Consider the following 24,060-nt stretch of genomic DNA (forward strand, 5'->3'; position numbering starts at 1 on the left):
GGCGTAGCCAGTTACGGTGGGGGGCCGCCTCAAAAATTTCAGCGATCAGTGGGCTCGCTCACAGGTGGATCCCTGGATCCTTCAAGTAGTATCTCAGGGGTACAAGCTGGAATTCGAGGCGTCTCCTCCCCCGCCGTTTCCTCAAATCTGCCTTGCCGACAACTCCCTCAGGCAGGGAGGCTGTGCTAGAGGCAATTCACAAGCTGTATTCCCAGCAGGTGATAGTCAAGGTGCCCCTACTTCAACAAGGACGGGGTTACTATTCCACACTGTTTGTGGTACCGGTTCGGTGAGACCCATGTTAAATTTGAAATCCTTGAACAAATACATAAAAAAATTAAAGTTCAAGATGGAATCGCTCAGGGCGGTTATTGCAAGCCTGGAGGATGGGGATTACATGGTATCCCTGGACATCAAGGATGCTTACCTACATGTCCCCATTTACCATCCTCACCAGGAGTACCTCAGATTTGTGGTACAGGATTGCCATTACCAATTCCAAACACTGCCGTTTGGACTGTCCACGGCACCGAGGGTCTTTACCAAGGTAATGGCAGAAATGATGATACTCCTTCGAAAAAAGGGAGTTTTAATTATCCCGTACTTGGACGATCTCCTTATAAAGGCAAGGTCCAAGGAGCAGTTGTTGGTCGGAGTAGCACTATCTCGGGAAGTGCTACAACAGCACGGATGGATTCTATACATTCCAAAGTCACAGCTGGTTCCTACCACACGGCTACTGTTCCTGGGGATGGTTCTGGACACAGAACAGAAAAAAGTATTTCTCCCGCAGGAGAAAGCCAAGGAGCTGTCATCTCTAGTCAGAGACCTCCTGAAACCAAAACAGGTATCGGTGCATCACTGCACACGAGTCCTGGGAAAAATGATAGCTTCTTACGAAGCAGAATTCCATTCGGCAGGTTCCATGCAAGAACCTTTCAGTGGGACCTCTTGGACAAGTGGTCGGGATCGCATCTTCAGATGCATCGGCTGATAACCCTGTCTCCAAGGACCAGGGTATCTCTACTGTGGTGGCTGCAGAGTGCTCATCTTCAAGAGGGCCGCAGATTCGGCATACAGGACTGGGTCCTGGTAACCACGGATGCCAGCCTTCGAGGCTGGGGGCAGTCACACAGGGAAGAAATTTCCAAGGACTTTGGTCAAGTCAGGAGTCGTCCCTACACATAAATGTTCTGGAACTGAGGGCCATTTACAATGCCCTAAGTCTGGCAAGGCCTCTGCTTCAAAACCAGCCGGTACTGATCCGATCAGACAACATCACGGCGGTCGCCCATGTAAACCGACAGGGCGGCACAAGAAGCAGGATGGCGATGGCAGAAGCCACAAGGATTCTCCGATGGGCGGAAAATCACGTCTTAGCACTGTCAGCAGTGTTCATTCCGGGAGTGGACAACTGGGAAGCAGACTTCCTCAGCAGACACGACCTACACCCGGGAGAGTGGGGACTTCATCCAGAAGTCTTCCAACTGTTGGTAAACCGTTGGGAAAGGCCACATGATGGCGTCCCGCCTAAACAAAAAACTAGATATTGCGCCAGGTCAAGGGACCCTCAGGCAATAGCTGTGGACGCTCTAGTGACACCGTGGGTGTACCAGTCGGTTTATGTATTCCCTCCTCTGCCTCTCATACCAAAGGTACTGAGAATAATAAGAAAACGAGGAGTAAGAACGATACTCGTGGTTCAGGATGGGCCAAGAAGAGCTTGGTACCCAAAACTTCAAGAAATGATATCTGAGGACCCATGACCTCTACCGCTCAGACAGGATCTGCTACAGCAGGGGCCCTGTCTGTTCCAAGACTTACCGCGGCTGCGTTTGACGGCATGGCGGTTGAATTCCGGATCCTAAAGGAAAAGGGCATTCCGGAGGAAGTCATTCCTACGCTGATAAAAACCATTATCACCGTATTTGGCGAAAATATGTTGCGTGGTGTGAGGCCAAGAAGGCCCCAACAGAGGAATTTCAGCTGGGTCGTTTTCTGCACTTCCTACAGTCAGGAGTGACTATGGGCCTAAACTTGGGTTCCATTAAGGTCCAGATTTCGGCTCTGTCGATTTTCTTCCAGAAAGAACTGGCTTCACTGCCTGGAGTTCAGACATTTGTAAAGGGAGTGCTACATATTCAGCCCCCTTTTGTGCCTCCTGTGGCACCTTGGGATCTCAACGTGGTGTTGAGTTTCCTAAAATCACATTGGTTTGAGCCACTTAAAACTGTGGATTTGAAATATCTCACGTGGAAAGTGGTCATGTTATTGGCCTTGGCTTCGGCCAGGCGTGTGTCAGAATTGGCGGCTTTGTCATGTAAAAGCCCTTATCTGATTTTCCATATGGATAGGGCAGAATTGAGGACTCGTCCCCAGTTTCTCCCTAAGGTGGTATCAGCTTTTCACTTGAACCAACCTATTGTAGTGCCTGCGGCTACTAGGGACTTGGAAGATTCCAAGTTACTGGACGTAGTCAGGGCCTTAAAAATTTATATTTCCAGGACGGCTGGAGTCAGGAAAACTGACTCGCTTTTTATCCTGTAGGCACCCAACAAAATAGGTGCTCCTGCTTCTAAGCAGACTATTGCTCGCTGAATTTGTAGCACAATTCAGCTGGAGCATTCTGCGGCTGGATTGCCGCATCCTAAATCAGTAAATGCCCATTCCACGAGGAAAGTGGGCTCATCTTGGGCGGCTGCCCGAGGGGTCTCGGCTTTACAACTTTGCCGAGCTGCAACTTGGTCAGGGGCAAACACGTTTGCAAAATTCTACAAATTTGATACCCTGGCTGAGGAGGACCTTGAGTTCTCTCATTCGGTGCTGCAGAGTCATCCGCACTCTCCCGCCCGTTTGGGAGCTTTGGTATAATCCCCATGGTCCTTACGGAGTTCCCAGCATCCACTAGGACGTCAGAGAAAATAAGATTTTACTCACCGGTAAATCTATTTCTCGTAGTCCGTAGTGGATGCTGGGCGCCCATCCCAAGTGCGGATTGTCTGCAATACTTGTATGTAGTTATTGCCTAACTAAGGGTTATTGTTGAGCCATCTGTTGAGAGGCTCAGTTATATTTCATACTGTTAACTGGGTATAGTATCACAAGTTATACGGTGTGATTGGTGTGGCTGGTATGAGTCTTACCCGGGATTCAAAATCCTTCCTTATTGTGTCAGCTCTTCCGGGCACAGTATCCTAACTGAGGCTTGGAGGAGGGTCATAGTGGGAGGAGCCAGTGCACACCAGGTAGTCTAAAAGCTTTCTTTTAGTTGTGCCCAGTCTCCTGCGGAGCCGCTATTCCCCACGGTCCTTACGGAGTTCCCAGCATCCACTACGGACTACGAGAAATAGATTTACCGGTGAGTAAAATCTTATTATATCTATATATATATATATCTGCTAAAGTTCCGAATGATGCACATTTAGAACAGGCAAGGCACTACAGGACTTTTTCAATGAGATAATTTAATGAAAACATGAAAATCGGTACATCACCATGAGCACTTAATCATCAGAACGATGCTGCATTTCGGGCCCCGCAGGGTCCCTTCTTCAGGTAGGTGAAAGTGCTGTAAAAAGAGGACAGACATGTACAAACAACATAAAACACTTACCTAAATAGACTCACCCTGCTTGCATGTGCGGCTTCAGAACGGCGTGGTACTTCCGGTGGGCGACGGGCGCAGACCCGGTGACATCATCCCAATGCTCGGTAACCATGGCAACCCGTGTACACCGCAGATTTCACAGCCGCTTGGAACGCATACCGCTTGCACTGGGAGGCTAGTTAGGAAGAATATATAAATGAAGAACCACATCACTGATAAAAAAGTACTTTGTAGTGGCATATTGCAAAAATATAAATACCGCATGAATATAAAGTAATCTGATCAGGGGCAATATATCAACCCTGAATGAACATCCATATTATGTAACGGGGAATACATATACAGGAGGAATAAATGAGAAAACTGACAGGAAAAGACTATATGATATATAATGCAAAAGCTAGAAAAATGACTAGAGATAACTGGAAGTCTCCAAATTGGCCACAAACGCAGTAAGCTAGAAATAATAAGACTAATCAAAAAGAAATTACACAGTCAAAAGGTACGAAGGGCATTCCAATTAATCTTTTCATTTAAGCCAGATGGTTGTAAGGCATTAAGTTTTAAAATCCATCTTGCTTCTAATCTGTGTAGAGCCAGAATTCTATCGCCTCCCCTATGCAGGGGGGGAACGTGATCAATAAGTTGATATTTTAAATCAGATAGAGCGTGGGCTTTAGCACAGAAATGCCTAGATACCGGCTGGTCATTAGACTTGCCGGCCAGTGCTTGATTAATATTAGAACGATGTAACGCCATTCTATCTCTCAAGGTGCGACTAGATAGACCTACGTAAATTAATGAACAGGGGCAAATGATGCAATAAATAATGAAGCGAGTAGTACATGTCATGACGTGTTGTAATTTAAATTTGTGTTTAGTTGAGGGGTGGACAAACTCAGATCCCGGTATCAAAGCAGCACAAGTAGTACAAGATAGGCAACGATAGCTGCCAGGTTTTTTGCTGGTGCCAAAGATACCCAATTTGGGTGAATAGTCAGTGATGTCAGTCTTGACTAGAAGATCCCGTAGATTCCGTCCTCGTCTATAGCTGGTCATGACTTGTGTGTCATGAAAACAGGCTAGTGATTTGTCTGTCTTGACAATGGGCCAAAGAGCTCTAGTGGCCCGAGGGATAATAGGACTAGCCGTTGAGTATTTAGTCGACCAGATAAATTTATGCTGAGCCGGATTTGACTGAGATCGTGAATGAAATAGGGTCTCTCTGTCCATGTCCATGATCTTAGATTTGGTCTCCTTTAGGTCTTTCATGTTATAGCCCCTTTTAGCAAATTTATCCACTACTATTTGTAGTGCGTCATCTAAAAGTGCATGATCACTCGTAATTCTTGCCACCCGGAGCATCTGTGAGCGAGGCAGCCCTCTCTTCAATGCAGGTGGATGGTGACTGCTCGCATCTAATAACGAATTCCTATCAGTCGACTTATAAAAGACCGTGGTGGTCAATTTACCTTCTTTCAAATGGACTGTGACATCCAGATAGTCTATTTGACTGGTACTGTAAAGGTATGTAAACTTTATTGGGCCAGGTGCAGCATTGATGGTATTCATCATGGTTTCGAATGACGAACCGGTCCCATTCCATAGGATGAATAAATCATCTATGTATCTGATGAACCATACAATTTTCTGTGAAAAGGCAGGATTGTCAAAAAATAAATGTTGTTCTTGTTGGAACATAAAAACGTTGGCATACGCCGGGGCCACGCTACTCCCCATGGCACAGCCTGCCAACTGGAGATAGAAACTGCCATTGAACAAAAAATAATAATTCTTAGTGAGAATCAATCTGAGTAACTGTAAAAATAATGGTTTATCAAAATTAAAGTCTTCTTCCAAATTGTAGATAAACGACTCCATGGCCTCAATGCCAGCTTCATGAGGAATCGATGTATATAAAGAAGAGACATCCATGGTACATAGTACCGTATCCGGAGGTAGATCTTCCAAAACCATAATTTTTCTCAAAAAGGTAGAGGTATCTTTCAGATATGTCGCACGTTTGGTGATGTGTGGTTGTAGTATAGAGTCCAGAAGTTCAGCCACTGGTTGGTACAAGGATCCCCTCGCCGAAACGATGGGGCGACCTGGAGGGTTATCTAGGCTTTTGTGAACTTTAGGTAGTGTGTACAGGCAAGGAATGATAGGGTGTTTAGGAATCAGCGCCTCTTTAAGTTTCAAGTCGAGTTGTTTATTCAATACCGCCCGATCCAATACCTGTAATAGTTCTTTCTGAAAACTCTCCGTGGGGTCTCGATCTAATTTGGTGTAAGTGAGAGTGCAGGACAACTGTCGCAGCACTTCTTTGACATATTGAGATCGATCCTGTACAACCACACTACCACCTTTGTCTGCTGGTCGTATTACGATTGACGTGTCTTCGCTTAGTTCTTTAAGGGACCTTCTTTCTTGAAATGTCAAATTATGATGTACTTGGCCTGGTGTGGCTAAGAAGCGGTTCACAGAATCGTTTATCAGACGACTATATGTTTTCAGCGACGAATTGGATGAAACAGGATCAAATGTAGAAGTAGTATATTTCTGTATGATGTGATGTCTCGGTTCTTGATCCTCATCCATGTGCTTATTCTGAAAGAACTCTTTTAATCTCATCTTGCGGTTCATCTGATGTAGGTCGGTTTGCCATTCAAAAGGGTCGTGGAAGTTAGTCGGGACAAAGGAGAGGCCTTTGTTAAGTACAGACATTTCGGTAGTGGTAAGAGGACGTGATGATAAGTTGAAGATCAAGTTGTCTTCTTTGCTTTGCTTACTTTTGTTGATCCTTTGGTTTTGTCGGCTCCTCCTTGTAGGCTTGGGCCAGCATCTGCTCTGGCCCTGGTGGTAGCCCCTAAAGGGGGGCGCTGTGCCGACACTGAATCATCTGAATCTACCATGGCAAAGTCACTGTCACTATTTGAAAGTTGAGATCCCTTATCCGATCGTCCCCTGCGTGATCTCTGCGATGGTCTCCCATATGCTCTATTCTGAAACTTCATTGTGTCTGTACCCGTTAACCAGCGATACACTTGATGGTCTTCATAGTCATTGCGGACTGTTTGTAGCTTAGATTTTTTAAATTTCAACAGGTCACGTTTGTGATTCTCCACCTGTTGGGTTAATTTAGCCCATGTCGCGGCATATCCTGGGTCAGACAGTGTTTCCATTTGAGATGTATTAAGTGCATCAATCTTGGCTCTAGTGATTGAAAGCTCCCGACCTGACTCCTCTATAACGAGGAGCATCAGATCGAAGCTACATTTATTGAGCACGGCGATCCATCTGCGACAAAAGTCTGGATTCGTTCTCCCTATAGTAGGAGCATTCCGGACACGGAATCCGCGGGGGATCATTTTCTGTCTATAATAGTCGGACAGTGTGGAGCCATGTAGTAGATAGTCCGTCTCCCGCTTGCGTAGTCTGTATAACTGTTTGTACAAATCATCAATACTGTCTTCCAAAGCCTCAGGGACACAATCCTCTGCAAATAAAATTCTATCAGCCTGCGTTTTGTTAAAACTCAGAGTCTCCAGGGTTTGTGAACCCAGGTTGGCAAAAGCAGTCACATCATGTCTGTTTTCATTTGCATCCTCCATATTGCACTACTATGACTTTAAAGTGATGAGTTGAATGTCAATCAATCATATGCAAGTAGGTGCCCTGATACTTGTGGGAGTTAATCCCCACCAAATACAAATCCAAGAATAGATCCGGCACTCAAATAGTCAAAGAACAATCACCTGTGTGCCATTGCAAAAATCCACACATCTGCTAAAGTTCCGAATGATGCACATTTAGAACAGGCAAGGCACTACAGGACTTTTTCAATGAGATAATTTAATGAAAACATGAAAATCGGTACATCACCATGAGCACTTAATCATCAGAACGATGCTGCATTTCGGGCCCCGCAGGGTCCCTTCTTCAGGTAGGTGAAAGTGCTGTAAAAAGAGGACAGACATGTACAAACAACATAAAACACTTACCTAAATAGACTCACCCTGCTTGCATGTGCGGCTTCAGAACGGCGTGGTACTTCCGGTGGGCGACGGGCGCAGACCCGGTGACATCATCCCAATGCGCGGTAACCATGGCAACCCGTGTACACCGCAGATTTCACAGCCGCTTGGAACGCATACCGCTTGCACTGGGAGGCTAGTTAGGAAGAATATATAAATGAAGAACCACATCACTGATAAAAAAGTACATTGTAGTGGCATATTGCAAAAATATAAATACCGCATGAATATAAAGTAATCTGATCAGGGGCAATATATCAACCCTGAATGAACATCCATATTATGTAACGGGGAATACATATACAGGAGGAATAAATGAGAAAACTGACAGGAAAAGACTATATGATATATAATGCAAAAGCTAGAAAAATGACTAGAGATAACTGGAAGTCTCCAAATTGGCCACAAACGCAGTAAGCTAGAAATAATAAGACTAATCAAAAAGAAATTACACAGTCAAAAGGTACGAAGGGCATTCCAATTAATCTTTTCATTTAAGCCAGATGGTTGTAAGGCATTAAGTTTTAAAATCCATCTTGCTTCTAATCTGTGTAGAGCCAGAATTCTATCGCCTCCCCTATGCAGGGGGGGAACGTGATCAATAAGTTGATATTTTAAATCAGATAGAGCGTGGGCTTTAGCACAGAAATGCCTAGATACCGGCTGGTCATTAGACTTGCCGGCCAGTGCTTGATTAATATTAGAACGATGTAACGCCATTCTATCTCTCAAGGTGCGACTAGATAGACCTACGTAAATTAATGAACAGGGGCAAATGATGCAATAAATAATGAAGCGAGTAGTACATGTCATGACGTGTTGTAATTTAAATTTGTGTTTAGTTGAGGGGTGGACAAACTCAGATCCCGGTATCAAAGCAGCACAAGTAGTACAAGATAGGCAACGATAGCTGCCAGGTTTTTTGCTGGTGCCAAAGATACCCAATTTGGGTGAATAGTCAGTGATGTCAGTCTTGACTAGAAGATCCCGTAGATTCCGTCCTCGTCTATAGCTGGTCATGACTTGTGTGTCATGAAAACAGGCTAGTGATTTGTCTGTCTTGACAATGGGCCAAAGAGCTCTAGTGGCCCGAGGGATAATAGGACTAGCCGTTGAGTATTTAGTCGACCAGATAAATTTATGCTGAGCCGGATTTGACTGAGATCGTGAATGAAATAGGGTCTCTCTGTCCATGTCCATGATCTTAGATTTGGTCTCCTTTAGGTCTTTCATGTTATAGCCCCTTTTAGCAAATTTATCCACTACTATTTGTAGTGCGTCATCTAAAAGTGCATGATCACTCGTAATTCTTGCCACCCGGAGCATCTGTGAGCGAGGCAGCCCTCTCTTCAATGCAGGTGGATGGTGACTGCTCGCATCTAATAACGAATTCCTATCAGTCGACTTATAAAAGACCGTGGTGGTCAATTTACCTTCTTTCAAATGGACTGTGACATCCAGATAGTCTATTTGACTGGTACTGTAAAGGTATGTAAACTTTATTGGGCCAGGTGCAGCATTGATGGTATTCATCATGGTTTCGAATGACGAACCGGTCCCATTCCATAGGATGAATAAATCATCTATGTATCTGATGAACCATACAATTTTCTGTGAAAAGGCAGGATTGTCAAAAAATAAATGTTGTTCTTGTTGGAACATAAAAACGTTGGCATACGCCGGGGCCACGCTACTCCCCATGGCACAGCCTGCCAACTGGAGATAGAAACTGCCATTGAACAAAAAATAATAATTCTTAGTGAGAATCAATCTGAGTAACTGTAAAAATAATGGTTTATCAAAATTAAAGTCTTCTTCCAAATTGTAGATAAACGACTCCATGGCCTCAATGCCAGCTTCATGAGGAATCGATGTATATAAAGAAGAGACATCCATGGTACATAGTACCGTATCCGGAGGTAGATCTTCCAAAACCATAATTTTTCTCAAAAAGGTAGAGGTATCTTTCAGATATGTCGCACGTTTGGTGATGTGTGGTTGTAGTATAGAGTCCAGAAGTTCAGCCACTGGTTGGTACAAGGATCCCCTCGCCGAAACGATGGGGCGACCTGGAGGGTTATCTAGGCTTTTGTGAACTTTAGGTAGTGTGTACAGGCAAGGAATGATAGGGTGTTTAGGAATCAGCGCCTCTTTAAGTTTCAAGTCGAGTTGTTTATTCAATACCGCCCGATCCAATACCTGTAATAGTTCTTTCTGAAAACTCTCCGTGGGGTCTCGATCTAATTTGGTGTAAGTGAGAGTGCAGGACAACTGTCGCAGCACTTCTTTGACATATTGAGATCGATCCTGTACAACCACACTACCACCTTTGTCTGCTGGTCGTATTACGATTGACGTGTCTTCGCTTAGTTCTTTAAGGGACCTTCTTTCTTGAAATGTCAAATTATGATGTACTTGGCCTGGTGTGGCTAAGAAGCGGTTCACAGAATCGTTTATCAGACGACTATATGTTTTCAGCGACGAATTGGATGAAACAGGATCAAATGTAGAAGTAGTATATTTCTGTATGATGTGATGTCTCGGTTCTTGATCCTCATCCATGTGCTTATTCTGAAAGAACTCTTTTAATCTCATCTTGCGGTTCATCTGATGTAGGTCGGTTTGCCATTCAAAAGGGTCGTGGAAGTTAGTCGGGACAAAGGAGAGGCCTTTGTTAAGTACAGACATTTCGGTAGTGGTAAGAGGACGTGATGATAAGTTGAAGATCAAGTTGTCTTCTTTGCTTTGCTTACTTTTGTTGATCCTTTGGTTTTGTCGGCTCCTCCTTGTAGGCTTGGGCCAGCATCTGCTCTGGCCCTGGTGGTAGCCCCTAAAGGGGGGCGCTGTGCCGACACTGAATCATCTGAATCTACCATGGCAAAGTCACTGTCACTATTTGAAAGTTGAGATCCCTTATCCGATCGTCCCCTGCGTGATCTCTGCGATGGTCTCCCATATGCTCTATTCTGAAACTTCATTGTGTCTGTACCCGTTAACCAGCGATACACTTGATGGTCTTCATAGTCATTGCGGACTGTTTGTAGCTTAGATTTTTTAAATTTCAACAGGTCACGTTTGTGATTCTCCACCTGTTGGGTTAATTTAGCCCATGTCGCGGCATATCCTGGGTCAGACAGTGTTTCCATTTGAGATGTATTAAGTGCATCAATCTTGGCTCTAGTGATTGAAAGCTCCCGACCTGACTCCTCTATAACGAGGAGCATCAGATCGAAGCTACATTTATTGAGCACGGCGATCCATCTGCGACAAAAGTCTGGATTCGTTCTCCCTATAGTAGGAGCATTCCGGACACGGAATCCGCGGGGGATCATTTTCTGTCTATAATAGTCGGACAGTGTGGAGCCATGTAGTAGATAGTCCGTCTCCCGCTTGCGTAGTCTGTATAACTGTTTGTACAAATCATCAATACTGTCTTCCAAAGCCTCAGGGACACAATCCTCTGCAAATAAAATTCTATCAGCCTGCGTTTTGTTAAAACTCAGAGTCTCCAGGGTTTGTGAACCCAGGTTGGCAAAAGCAGTCACATCATGTCTGTTTTCATTTGCATCCTCCATATTGCACTACTATGACTTTAAAGTGATGAGTTGAATGTCAATCAATCATATGCAAGTAGGTGCCCTGATACTTGTGGGAGTTAATCCCCACCAAATACAAATCCAAGAATAGATCCGGCACTCAAATAGTCAAAGAACAATCACCTGTGTGCCATTGCAAAAATCCACACATCTGCTAAAGTTCCGAATGATGCACATTTAGAACAGGCAAGGCACTACAGGACTTTTTCAATGAGATAATTTAATGAAAACATGAAAATCGGTACATCACCATGAGCACTTAATCATCAGAACGATGCTGCATTTCGGGCCCCGCAGGGTCCCTTCTTCAGGTAGGTGAAAGTGCTGTAAAAAGAGGACAGACATGTACAAACAACATAAAACACTTACCTAAATAGACTCACCCTGCTTGCATGTGCGGCTTCAGAACGGCGTGGTACTTCCGGTGGGCGACGGGCGCAGACCCGGTGACATCATCCCAATGCGCGGTAACCATGGCAACCCGTGTACACCGCAGATTTCACAGCCGCTTGGAACGCATACCGCTTGCACTGGGAGGCTAGTTAGGAAGAATATATAAATGAAGAACCACATCACTGATAAAAAAGTACATTGTAGTGGCATATTGCAAAAATATAAATACCGCATGAATATAAAGTAATCTGATCAGGGGCAATATATCAACCCTGAATGAACATCCATATTATGTAACGGGGAATACATATACAGGAGGAATAAATGAGAAAACTGACAGGAAAAGACTATATGATATATAATGCAAAAGCTATTCCCCGTTACATAATATGGATGTTCATTCAGGGTTGATATATTGCCCCTGATCAGATTACTTTATATTCATGCGGTATTTATATTTTTGCAATATGCCACTACAATGTACTTTTTTTATCAGTGATGTGGTTCTTCATTTATATATTCTTCCTAACTAGCCTCCCAGTGCAAGCGGTATGCGTTCCAAGCGGCTGTGAAATCTGCGGTGTACACGGGTTGCCATGGTTACCGCGCATTGGGATGATGTCACCGGGTCTGCGCCCGTCGCCCACCGGAAGTACCACGCCGTTCTGAAGCCGCACATGCAAGCAGGGTGAGTCTATTTAGGTAAGTGTTTTATGTTGTTTGTACATGTCTGTCCTCTTTTTACAGCACTTTCACCTACCTGAAGAAGGGACCCTGCGGGGCCCGAAATGCAGCATCGTTCTGATGATTAAGTGCTCATGGTGATGTACCGATTTTCATGTTTTCATTAAATTATCTCATTGAAAAAGTCCTGTAGTGCCTTGCCTGTTCTAAATGTGCATCATTCGGAACTTTAGCAGATGTGTGGATTTTTGCAATGGCACACAGGTGATTGTTCTTTGACTATTTGAGTGCCGGATCTATTCTTGGATTTGTATTTGGTGGGGATTAACTCCCACAAGTATCAGGGCACCTACTTGCATATGATTGATTGACATTCAACTCATCACTTTAAAGTCATAGTAGTGCAATATGGAGGATGCAAATGAAAACAGACATGATGTGACTGCTTTTGCCAACCTGGGTTCACAAACCCTGGAGACTCTGAGTTTTAACAAAACGCAGGCTGATAGAATTTTATTTGCAGAGGATTGTGTCCCTGAGGCTTTGGAAGACAGTATTGATGATTTGTACAAACAGTTATACAGACTACGCAAGCGGGAGACGGACTATCTACTACATGGCTCCACACTGTCCGACTATTATAGACAGAAAATGATCCCCCGCGGATTCCGTGTCCGGAATGCTCCTACTATAGGGAGAACGAATCCAGACTTTTGTCGCAGATGGATCGCCGTGCTCAATAAATGTAGCTTCGATCTGATGCTCCTCGTTATAGAGGAGTCAGGTCGGGAGCTTTCAATCACTAGAGCCAAGATTGATGCACTTAATACATCTCAAATGGAAACACTGTCTGACCCAGGATATGCCGCGACATGGGCTAAATTAACCCAACAGGTGGAGAATCACAAACGTGACCTGTTGAAATTTAAAAAATCTAAGCTACAAACAGTCCGCAATGACTATGAAGACCATCAAGTGTATCGCTGGTTAACGGGTACAGACACAATGAAGTTTCAGAATAGAGCATATGGGAGACCATCGCAGAGATCACGCAGGGGACGATCGGATAAGGGATCTCAACTTTCAAATAGTGACAGTGACTTTGCCATGGTAGATTCAGATGATTCAGTGTCGGCACAGCGCCCCCCTTTAGGGGCTACCACCAGGGCCAGAGCAGATGCTGGCCCAAGCCTACAAGGAGGAGCCGACAAAACCAAAGGATCAACAAAAGTAAGCAAAGCAAAGAAGACAACTTGATCTTCAACTTATCATCACGTCCTCTTACCACTACCGAAATGTCTGTACTTAACAAAGGCCTCTCCTTTGTCCCGACTAACTTCCACGACCCTTTTGAATGGCAAACCGACCTACATCAGATGAACCGCAAGATGAGATTAAAAGAGTTCTTTCAGAATAAGCACATGGATGAGGATCAAGAACCGAGACATCACATCATACAGAAATATACTACTTCTACATTTGATCCTGTTTCATCCAATTCGTCGCTGAAAACATATAGTCGTCTGATAAACGATTCTGTGAACCGCTTCTTAGCCACACCAGGCCAAGTACATCATAATTTGACATTTCAAGAAAGAAGGTCCCTTAAAGAACTAAGCGAAGACACGTCAATCGTAATACGACCAGCAGACAAAGGTGGTAGTGTGGTTGTACAGGATCGATCTCAATATGTCAAAGAAGTGCTGCGACAGTTGTCCTGCACTCTCACTTACACCAAATTAGATCGAGACCCCACGGAGAGTTTTCAGAAAGAACTATTACAGGTATTGGATCGGGCGGTATTGAATAAACAACTCGACTTGAAACTTAAAGAGGCGCTGATTCCTAAACACCCTATCATTCCTTGCCTGTACACACTACCTAAAGTTCACAAAAGCCTAGATAACCCTCCAGGTCGCCCCATCGTTTCGGCGAGGGGATCCTTGTACCAACCAGTGGCTGAACTTCTGGACTCTATACTACAACCACACATCACCAAACGTGCGACATATCTGAAAGATACCTCTACCTTTTTGAGAAAAATTATGGTTTTGGAAGATCTACCTCCGGATACGGTACTATGTACCATGGATGTCTCTTCTTTATATACATCGATTCCTCATGAAGCTGGCATTGAGGCCATGGAGTCGTTTATCTACAATTTGGAAGATGACTTTAATTTTGATAAACCATTATTTTTACAGTTACTCAGATTGATTCTCACTAAGAATTATTATTTTTTGTTCAATGGCAGTTTCTATCTCCAGTTGGCAGGCTGTGCCATGGGGAGTAGCGTGGCCCCGGCGTATGCCAACGTTTTTATGTTCCAACAAGAACAACATTTATTTTTTGACAATCCTGCCTTTTCACAGAAAATTGTATGGTTCATCAGATACATAGATGATTTATTCATCCTATGGAATGGGACCGGTTCGTCATTCGAAACCATGATGAATACCATCAATGCTGCACCTGGCCCAATAAAGTTTACATACCTTTACAGTACCAGTCAAATAGACTATCTGGATGTCACAGTCCATTTGAAAGAAGGTAAATTGACCACCACGGTCTTTTATAAGTCGACTGATAGGAATTCGTTATTAGATGCGAGCAGTCACCATCCACCTGCATTGAAGAGAGGGCTGCCTCGCTCACAGATGCTCCGGGTGGCAAGAATTACGAGTGATCATGCACTTTTAGATGACGCACTACAAATAGTAGTGGATAAATTTGCTAAAAGGGGCTATAACATGAAAGACCTAAAGGAGACCAAATCTAAGATCATGGACATGGACAGAGAGACCCTATTTCATTCACGATCTCAGTCAAATCCGGCTCAGCATAAATTTATCTGGTCGACTAAATACTCAACGGCTAGTCCTATTATCCCTCGGGCCACTAGAGCTCTTTGGCCCATTGTCAAGACAGACAAATCACTAGCCTGTTTTCATGACACACAAGTCATGACCAGCTATAGACGAGGACGGAATCTACGGGATCTTCTAGTCAAGACTGACATCACTGACTATTCACCCAAATTGGGTATCTTTGGCACCAGCAAAAAACCTGGCAGCTATCGTTGCCTATCTTGTACTACTTGTGCTGCTTTGATACCGGGATCTGAGTTTGTCCACCCCTCAACTAAACACAAATTTAAATTACAACACGTCATGACATGTACTACTCGCTTCATTATTTATTGCATCATTTGCCCCTGTTCATTAATTTACGTAGGTCTATCTAGTCGCACCTTGAGAGATAGAATGGCGTTACATCGTTCTAATATTAATCAAGCACTGGCCGGCAAGTCTAATGACCAGCCGGTATCTAGGCATTTCTGTGCTAAAGCCCACGCTCTATCTGATTTAAAATATCAACTTATTGATCACGTTCCCCCCCTGCATAGGGGAGGCGATAGAATTCTGGCTCTACACAGATTAGAAGCAAGATGGATTTTAAAACTTAATGCCTTACAACCATCTGGCTTAAATGAAAAGATTAATTGGAATGCCCTTCGTACCTTTTGACTGTGTAATTTCTTTTTGATTAGTCTTATTATTTCTAGCTTACTGCGTTTGTGGCCAATTTGGAGACTTCCAGTTATCTCTAGTCATTTTTCTAGCTTTTGCATTATATATCATATAGTCTTTTCCTGTCAGTTTTCTCATTTATTCCTCCTGTATATGTATTCCCCGTTACATAATATGGATGTTCATTCAGGGTTGATATATTGCCCCTGATCAGATTACTTTATATTCATGCGGTATTTATATTTTTGCAATATGCCACTACAATGTACTTTTTTATCAGTGATGTGGTTCTTCATTTATATATTCTTCCTAACTAGCCTCCCAGTGCAAGCGGTATGCGTTCCAAGCGGCTGTGAAATCTGCGGTGTACACGGGTTGCCATGGTTACCGCGCATTGGGATGATGTCACCGGGTCTGCGCCCGTCGCCCACCGGAAGTACCACGCCGTTCTGAAGCCGCACATGCAAGCAGGGTGAGTCTATTTAGGTAAGTGTTTTATGTTGTTTGTACATGTCTGTCCTCTTTTTACAGCACTTTCACCTACCTGAAGAAGGGACCCTGCGGGGCCCGAAATGCAGCATCGTTCTGATGATTAAGTGCTCATGGTGATGTACCGATTTTCATGTTTTCATTAAATTATCTCATTGAAAAAGTCCTGTAGTGCCTTGCCTGTTCTAAATGTGCATCATTCGGAACTTTAGCAGATGTGTGGATTTTTGCAATGGCACACAGGTGATTGTTCTTTGACTATTTGAGTGCCGGATCTATTCTTGGATTTGTATTTGGTGGGGATTAACTCCCACAAGTATCAGGGCACCTACTTGCATATGATTGATTGACATTCAACTCATCACTTTAAAGTCATAGTAGTGCAATATGGAGGATGCAAATGAAAACAGACATGATGTGACTGCTTTTGCCAACCTGGGTTCACAAACCCTGGAGACTCTGAGTTTTAACAAAACGCAGGCTGATAGAATTTTATTTGCAGAGGATTGTGTCCCTGAGGCTTTGGAAGACAGTATTGATGATTTGTACAAACAGTTATACAGACTACGCAAGCGGGAGACGGACTATCTACTACATGGCTCCACACTGTCCGACTATTATAGACAGAAAATGATCCCCCGCGGATTCCGTGTCCGGAATGCTCCTACTATAGGGAGAACGAATCCAGACTTTTGTCGCAGATGGATCGCCGTGCTCAATAAATGTAGCTTCGATCTGATGCTCCTCGTTATAGAGGAGTCAGGTCGGGAGCTTTCAATCACTAGAGCCAAGATTGATGCACTTAATACATCTCAAATGGAAACACTGTCTGACCCAGGATATGCCGCGACATGGGCTAAATTAACCCAACAGGTGGAGAATCACAAACGTGACCTGTTGAAATTTAAAAAATCTAAGCTACAAACAGTCCGCAATGACTATGAAGACCATCAAGTGTATCGCTGGTTAACGGGTACAGACACAATGAAGTTTCAGAATAGAGCATATGGGAGACCATCGCAGAGATCACGCAGGGGACGATCGGATAAGGGATCTCAACTTTCAAATAGTGACAGTGACTTTGCCATGGTAGATTCAGATGATTCAGTGTCGGCACAGCGCCCCCCTTTAGGGGCTACCACCAGGGCCAGAGCAGATGCTGGCCCAAGCCTACAAGGAGGAGCCGACAAAACCAAAGGATCAACAAAAGTAAGCAAAGCAAAGAAGACAACTTGATCTTCAACTTATCATCACGTCCTCTTACCACTACCGAAATGTCTGTACTTAACAAAGGCCTCTCCTTTGTCCCGACTAACTTCCACGACCCTTTTGAATGGCAAACCGACCTACATCAGATGAACCGCAAGATGAGATTAAAAGAGTTCTTTCAGAATAAGCACATGGATGAGGATCAAGAACCGAGACATCACATCATACAGAAATATACTACTTCTACATTTGATCCTGTTTCATCCAATTCGTCGCTGAAAACATATAGTCGTCTGATAAACGATTCTGTGAACCGCTTCTTAGCCACACCAGGCCAAGTACATCATAATTTGACATTTCAAGAAAGAAGGTCCCTTAAAGAACTAAGCGAAGACACGTCAATCGTAATACGACCAGCAGACAAAGGTGGTAGTGTGGTTGTACAGGATCGATCTCAATATGTCAAAGAAGTGCTGCGACAGTTGTCCTGCACTCTCACTTACACCAAATTAGATCGAGACCCCACGGAGAGTTTTCAGAAAGAACTATTACAGGTATTGGATCGGGCGGTATTGAATAAACAACTCGACTTGAAACTTAAAGAGGCGCTGATTCCTAAACACCCTATCATTCCTTGCCTGTACACACTACCTAAAGTTCACAAAAGCCTAGATAACCCTCCAGGTCGCCCCATCGTTTCGGCGAGGGGATCCTTGTACCAACCAGTGGCTGAACTTCTGGACTCTATACTACAACCACACATCACCAAACGTGCGACATATCTGAAAGATACCTCTACCTTTTTGAGAAAAATTATGGTTTTGGAAGATCTACCTCCGGATACGGTACTATGTACCATGGATGTCTCTTCTTTATATACATCGATTCCTCATGAAGCTGGCATTGAGGCCATGGAGTCGTTTATCTACAATTTGGAAGAAGACTTTAATTTTGATAAACCATTATTTTTACAGTTACTCAGATTGATTCTCACTAAGAATTATTATTTTTTGTTCAATGGCAGTTTCTATCTCCAGTTGGCAGGCTGTGCCATGGGGAGTAGCGTGGCCCCGGCGTATGCCAACGTTTTTATGTTCCAACAAGAACAACATTTATTTTTTGACAATCCTGCCTTTTCACAGAAAATTGTATGGTTCATCAGATACATAGATGATTTATTCATCCTATGGAATGGGACCGGTTCGTCATTCGAAACCATGATGAATACCATCGATGCTGCACCTGGCCCAATAAAGTTTACATACCTTTACAGTACCAGTCAAATAGACTATCTGGATGTCACAGTCCATTTGAAAGAAGGTAAATTGACCACCACGGTCTTTTATAAGTCGACTGATAGGAATTCGTTATTAGATGCGAGCAGTCACCATCCACCTGCATTGAAGAGAGGGCTGCCTCGCTCACAGATGCTCCGGGTGGCAAGAATTACGAGTGATCATGCACTTTTAGATGACGCACTACAAATAGTAGTGGATAAATTTGCTAAAAGGGGCTATAACATGAAAGACCTAAAGGAGACCAAATCTAAGATCATGGACATGGACAGAGAGACCCTATTTCATTCACGATCTCAGTCAAATCCGGCTCAGCATAAATTTATCTGGTCGACTAAATACTCAACGGCTAGTCCTATTATCCCTCGGGCCACTAGAGCTCTTTGGCCCATTGTCAAGACAGACAAATCACTAGCCTGTTTTCATGACACACAAGTCATGACCAGCTATAGACGAGGACGGAATCTACGGGATCTTCTAGTCAAGACTGACATCACTGACTATTCACCCAAATTGGGTATCTTTGGCACCAGCAAAAAACCTGGCAGCTATCGTTGCCTATCTTGTACTACTTGTGCTGCTTTGATACCGGGATCTGAGTTTGTCCACCCCTCAACTAAACACAAATTTAAATTACAACACGTCATGACATGTACTACTCGCTTCATTATTTATTGCATCATTTGCCCCTGTTCATTAATTTACGTAGGTCTATCTAGTCGCACCTTGAGAGATAGAATGGCGTTACATCGTTCTAATATTAATCAAGCACTGGCCGGCAAGTCTAATGACCAGCCGGTATCTAGGCATTTCTGTGCTAAAGCCCACGCTCTATCTGATTTAAAATATCAACTTATTGATCACGTTCCCCCCCTGCATAGGGGAGGCGATAGAATTCTGGCTCTACACAGATTAGAAGCAAGATGGATTTTAAAACTTAATGCCTTACAACCATCTGGCTTAAATGAAAAGATTAATTGGAATGCCCTTCGTACCTTTTGACTGTGTAATTTCTTTTTGATTAGTCTTATTATTTCTAGCTTACTGCGTTTGTGGCCAATTTGGAGACTTCCAGTTATCTCTAGTCATTTTTCTAGCTTTTGCATTATATATCATATAGTCTTTTCCTGTCAGTTTTCTCATTTATTCCTCCTGTATATGTATTCCCCGTTACATAATATGGATGTTCATTCAGGGTTGATATATTGCCCCTGATCAGATTACTTTATATTCATGCGGTATTTATATTTTTGCAATATGCCACTACAATGTACTTTTTTATCAGTGATGTGGTTCTTCATTTATATATTCTTCCTAACTAGCCTCCCAGTGCAAGCGGTATGCGTTCCAAGCGGCTGTGAAATCTGCGGTGTACACGGGTTGCCATGGTTACCGCGCATTGGGATGATGTCACCGGGTCTGCGCCCGTCGCCCACCGGAAGTACCACGCCGTTCTGAAGCCGCACATGCAAGCAGGGTGAGTCTATTTAGGTAAGTGTTTTATGTTGTTTGTACATGTCTGTCCTCTTTTTACAGCACTTTCACCTACCTGAAGAAGGGACCCTGCGGGGCCCGAAATGCAGCATCGTTCTGATGATTAAGTGCTCATGGTGATGTACCGATTTTCATGTTTTCATTAAATTATCTCATTGAAAAAGTCCTGTAGTGCCTTGCCTGTTCTAAATGTGCATCATTCGGAACTTTAGCAGATGTGTGGATTTTTGCAATGGCACACAGGTGATTGTTCTTTGACTATTTGAGTGCCGGATCTATTCTTGGATTATATATATATATATATATCTATCTATCTATCTATCTATCTATCTATATCTATCTATATATATATATATATATATATATATATATCTCTTAATATTTGCATTAATGTATCAAAAACAGGGACGGATTCCGAAAGGAGCTCATACCTGCTATATGTAAGAAATGAAGTGATCACATCAGCAGTCGTTTCCTTGCTGTTTTTTTTTGCCTCCGCACCACTAACTGTGCATGCGTGGTCTGCTGGCAACATGTGGCCATTAAGTAACTTTGAGTTTGAAAAAAGCAAAACAAAAAAAAACACTTTTTCTTTTTTTTTAATTCAACTGTTGTTTTTATGTTTTGTTTTTATTAAACCAGATTTTTTTTTTCCTTTACATTAGTGTTTTAATAGGGGGGAAAAATGAATCCTATATTAGAAACCTTGATCAACCAAGTTTTAATGCTAACATTAATAATGTTATTAGGCTTTGATTTGATTTATTTTCTTTCAATAAAACCAATTTTTTATAGGTTACTATTCCTTTTACATTTGAATATGGGTTGGGACTTGGTGACCAGCGGTGGTAATTCTGGTGGTCAGCATACTGACGCCGGGATCCCGTCCGCCAGATTGCCAGTGCTGGGGGAAGGCGGGGAGGGGGGGGGGGGGGGTAGGTGGCGAACACAACTGAGCCCCTTGTGGGCGCGGTGTCTTTCTGCACTCGCCACAGGTTCTATTTCCACTCTGCCGGCATGTAAACTGTCGGGATTTCTAGCGGTCGGGATTCTGACGTCGGTTTACTGACCGGTGGGATCCCCACCGCCGGTCACATGATTACATCCACTGAATATATGAAGATAGATTAAATATATTAATACATGCAAAGTACACTCAGAAATAGATGAAACTGAAAATAAGAAAAAGAAGTTAATGTTAAGCATTAGTCCTAATTATTACCTATTATAATTAAATACTGTAAATCTGAACTGGGCATGCCACATTTTGACTAAAAAACACTATTTAGTATAATAGGCTTCTTTTTTTTTTTATCGAGAAGTCATAGTGCTGTGCCAGTAGTCACAGCATAATAAAAAAACAACAACAGTAGTTTAAAAAAAAAACCAAAAAAACATTTGGTTTAAACCAGCCAACCCAGGTCATGTAATAACTTATACCCATTTCATACTGCACCAAAAACCCAGTATTGACCCGGTATTTTTCCGGGTCGACACGGGTCGCAGTGCAGTGTGAACAGGTCACTGCTGAATTCCCGGGCCTCCTGATCCGGTTATTCAACCCGGGAATGAAGAAGGGTTATTCCCTGGAAATTACTGGGTCAGGCGCAGTGTGAATGGGTTACCCGGGTCCATGCGACTCGGGACCCGTTCACAGCGTAGGGAGAGGCGGCGCAGGAGATGTCATCTCCAGCGCTGCCTCCGCTCTCGCCCCAATGCGTCTCTGGCCCTGTCCCCAGATGGCAACCCGACCTGGCATATTGTCGGAAAGCCACCCCGCTCACATTTTATAATTGTCAGACAGGGTCCCAGAGCAAAGTTTGATAACCCCTGCCTTATGCTAGCCATACATCAGACCAACGTCAGACCAACTTTCCTCCAACTATCCAAACTTCCAACCGTCTAACTTGTCTGTCCAACTACAACAGTGCTGCACACATCTATCCAACTTTCCATCAGACCAGCCATCATGCCAACTCCTGTCCAACTTGTGATGTCACCAAAGTAGGCGGACAGTGTCTGCCTACTCCTGCATGTTTTGCATAAATATTTGTCCAACATGCGCCCCCCAAACGGTGCGTCGACACCCTCAAAATGCGGTGTTGTACCCCGTCACTGCAACGGTGTATGTGCATGCGCACATGTGCTAAAATCGCTTCATAATGATTTCAGCACAATAGCGACTGATACTGAATCGGCCCTTAGTTCTTCAGACCAGATATTTAACTCTGATTTAATAGGCTTTGTTAAAAAGTAGCAAATTGATACATAGTTACTTTTGCCTGTGAATACAATGTAACAGATGTGTCCAGACTACACAATGGAACTGAAAATCTAGGCAGCTATTAAACATGTATTTTACATGGGCATCTGTCTATTCAAGCGAGCAAAGTATCCGCAGCCATGTATGCAGCTCTTGCCACATGCAGTGAGGGCAAATTAATTAACACAAATTTCTTACATATACATTAGTGTATTAATTACACAATTATGCTCATGATATCTTTGCAGTGTCGGTCTCATCCTCTGCATTAACCGGCGACAGTTTTGTGATTAAAAACAAAATGTAGAAGTATGTGGACATCTTGTGTTATTTATGACCATGCCTCCAAATCCAGTTTTTGTATTTATTCTTAGAAGACACCTGGCAAATATCTTGGGGGAAAGACTGGAGTGCCGGACTCTACACCGAACATATGTGTATGTGTGTGTGTGTGTGTGTATGTGTATGTATGTGTGTATATATATATATATATATATATATATATATCTTAATTGGTAACCAAATAAAAGCACTATCTTATATATACATGTATAGTGTATATACTATTTCCTGTAGATTGGCAACTAAAAAAAAACCTCTGCTGTCTTACTTTTTCCGATCTCCCTGATGCTAGTTTGAAACAAGTGGTTGCAAATATCTTCAGTGACTGCTGAAAAGAAAGCTCCCGAGTCCTGATATCATCCTGCCTGCCGCTTCCCAATTCTTCCCTGCAGCCATGCTTTGGCCAGCCAGTTTAATTATACTGAGACTGAGCCTGGCTTGCGATTCCAGCCAGGCAGTACCGCCGCTGCCGGGGTGACAGGGGCAGCCCAGCAACAGTGATAGACTGCTGCACCTGAAGCGGCTCCAGCTCTGTCGCCCGCAGCCGGGGTGGGTGGGGGACAGGCACCGGATGTCTGCCGCTGATGGGTTGCGGGCAGGGGATCACTGCTGCTGGGGGTGGTAATGTGACCTCTGACAGATTGCAGGCACTCTAGTTGGCTGGTTGGAAAGATATCGTCCTGATGTATGGCTAGCATTAAGGGACTCCTTTTGAACTGGGGGCAGCAGGCTTACACCGTTGCAGCAACAATTTTGACAATCAGTTACAATGATAATCCATTATGCAGTAGAATCTTTTATCGTATAACTGGCTGACACAGCTGCAAGATAAATAAGACCTCACTGACTTTGATTGAGGGATTATTGTTGGAGCTTATTTGGCTCATCAGGAGCTAAATTGAAAACGTTTCATGTGTCGGCATGAAAAAAGATTTGCAAAAAGAGGTAGTCAGTGGTAGTGTGTAGTCCAGGATCTTGATATCTGTGCATTAAGTTGAAGTGCAAAGTAAATAAGGCAAGCAACTGCAGTTCCAAAGCCTGCAAATTTCACCATGTGGTGCATGCAGCCAGTTTCTTCTTCATCATCATCATCATCATCATCCATCACAACAACTGTCTGA

At 43.5% G+C, this 24,060-nt stretch overlaps 1 protein-coding gene across 3 annotated transcripts in view; it reads left to right on the forward strand.

Annotated features, from left to right (window-relative positions):
* GOLM1 (golgi membrane protein 1) overlaps window positions 1–24,060 on the forward strand; it is a 182,865-nt gene that overhangs the window by 24,475 nt on the left and 134,330 nt on the right. The window contains exon 1 of one of the 3 annotated variants that reach the window (XM_063913773.1): window positions 20,187–20,331. The exons of 1 other annotated variant lie outside the window; for it this stretch is intronic. The gene's annotated coding sequence lies outside the window, so the exon portion shown is untranslated. Of the gene's footprint in view, window positions 1–20,186; window positions 20,332–24,060 lie in introns of those variants that run through there. One more of the 3 variants, XM_063913772.1, reaches the window with a different exon arrangement.

The sequence above is a fragment of the Pseudophryne corroboree genome, chromosome 1, assembly GCF_028390025.1.
Source record: "Pseudophryne corroboree isolate aPseCor3 chromosome 1, aPseCor3.hap2, whole genome shotgun sequence".
NCBI lineage: Eukaryota > Metazoa > Chordata > Amphibia > Anura > Myobatrachidae > Pseudophryne > Pseudophryne corroboree.